Here is a 2,221-nt window from a genome sequence, read left to right on the forward strand (position 1 = left end):
TCTCCCACTGTGGAAGCCTTGCTCTCAGGCTTGGCAGCAGGCCCTCGTAACTGCTGAGCCATCTCACCTCACCTTATTTCTTTATATATATTTTATGTGTATGTGCTCATGTGAATATATGCCATAAGTATGCGGGTGCCTGGAAGCCAGATGAGGTGGACTCACTCATCTCTCTAAGTTCTAGGCCAGTCTGACTATATACAGCTAGTTTCAGTACTGCCAGAGCCTGGCTATACAGAGCTAGTTCCAGGACTGCCAAGGCTAGAGAGATTCTTTCTCAAAAAGCCAAACAAACAATAAAAAAAACCCCTCTCAGATACACACAGAATAGTTCCAGAACAAACACCTGGGCACTTCACCATAATGCAAAGCTGATATGAACTCAGTTAAAGCTGTATTTGTAGTTGTTATCTCTTTATGAGCTAACTGTATGTAGTCTGTTACTTGGGATGTTGGCAAATAGCAGAGAGCTTCAGGTACTAGTCATCCATCCAGCTGTGAGGGTGAAGAACAGAGCTCAGCAGTGTGCCAGTGTTTTGCTAGCTTGTGAAGCCCAGGCACACACAATGCATTTATCAGGTTAAACCAAGAGTGCCTATAAAATGGATAGCAATTATGTTATTTTTATCGACCACTAGGGGGCAGTAGTGGATAAAGAACAGGCACATGGGCTGAAATACTCCAGTCGTTTAAAGGATTTGCTGCTAAGCCAGAGTTTGATCCTTAAACCAATTTTTATAACTTACTATTAATGACAAAGTATTTATTATTATTGCATGTTATCACAGTGTTCTAATACAGTTAGTAGTCACACACAAAGAATTCACTAGCTTTCGTGACTCATTGCATTCCCAGGGCTTGGGAGCCTGAGGCATGAGGACAGGCCAACCTGGGTTACATAATAACTTTCAGGATAACCTGGACTGCAGAGTGAGATCCCACCCTAAAAAGCAGACCAACATATGGGGCTGTGGGGGTACACGCCTTTAATCTCGGGATTCCAGAGGCAGAGGCAGATGGATCTTTGTGAGACCAGCCTGGGCTACAGAGATAGTTCCAGGACAGCCAGAGCCATACAAAGAAACTCTGGCTTTCTTTCCGGTGGAGGAGTCTGGAGATGACGTTCAGAAATGGCACCTCGCAAGGGGAAGGAAAAGAAGGAAAAACAGGTCATCAGCCTTGGACCTCAGGTGGCTGAAGGAGAGAATGTATTTGGTGTCTGCCACATCTTTGAATCCTTCAATGACACCTTTGTCCATGTTACCGATCTTTCTGGCAAGGAAACCATCTGCCGAGTGACTGGCGGAATGAAGGTAAAGGCTGACCGAGATGAGTCCTCCCCCTATGCAGCCATGTTGGCTGCCCAGGATGTGGCCCAGAGGTGCAAGGAGCTGGGCATCACTGCCCTGCATATCAAACTCCGGGCTACAGGAGGAAACAGGACCAAGACCTCTGGACCTGGAGCCCAGTCAGCCCTCAGAGCTCTTGCTCGCTCTGGGATGAAGATTGGGCAGATTGAGGATGTCACCCCCATCCCCTCGGACAGCACTCGAAGGAAGGGGGGGTCGTCGTGGTCGCCATCTGTGAACAGGACTTCTCAAATTATTTTCTGTTAATAAATTGCATTGTGTAAGCAAAAACAAACAAACAAACAACAAAAAAACCACCTCTGTCTTTAAAAACCAAAGCCAAACCAAACCAAAGGAACACTGAACACCCCCCCCACACACACACACACAAATACCACAACCACACAAGATAAAAAAAAAAAAGGAAAAGAAAATTTCCTATCACCTGAAGCATTCTAGGAAGAAAAACTGACAAATAAAAATCAGAAATTTTTAGGTTTTTATTTTATTGTTGTTGGCATTATTATTTGAGACAGTGTCTCACTATGCAGCCCCTTCTGGCCTGGGACTTCCTACCTAGATCAGGCAAGCTTTGATATTGCAGAAATATTCTTAGTATATTCTTAGAATATTCTTAGCAATATTTTTTAGTATATTCTTAGACTTATTTATTTTATGTACATAAGTACACTGTAGCTGTCTTTAGACACACCAGAAGAGGGCATCCATTACAGATGGCTGTGAGCCGCCATGTGGATGCTGGGAATTGAACTCAGGTCCTCTGGAAGAGTAGTCAGTGCTCTTAACCACTGAACCATCTCTCCAGACCTGCCTAGGACTTCTGTGTTCCTCCTTTAGCACTTCAAGTGCTG

At 44.5% G+C, this 2,221-nt stretch overlaps 1 pseudogene; it reads left to right on the forward strand.

Moving 5' to 3' along the window:
- Window positions 1-1,127: 1,127 nt before the first annotated feature.
- LOC114626430 lies at window positions 1,128-1,616 on the forward strand (annotated as a pseudogene).
- Window positions 1,617-2,221: the final 605 nt, after the last annotated feature.

Source organism: Grammomys surdaster, unplaced genomic scaffold (assembly GCF_004785775.1).
Source record: "Grammomys surdaster isolate TR1022 unplaced genomic scaffold, NIH_TR_1.0 235, whole genome shotgun sequence".
Lineage (NCBI taxonomy): Eukaryota > Metazoa > Chordata > Mammalia > Rodentia > Muridae > Grammomys > Grammomys surdaster.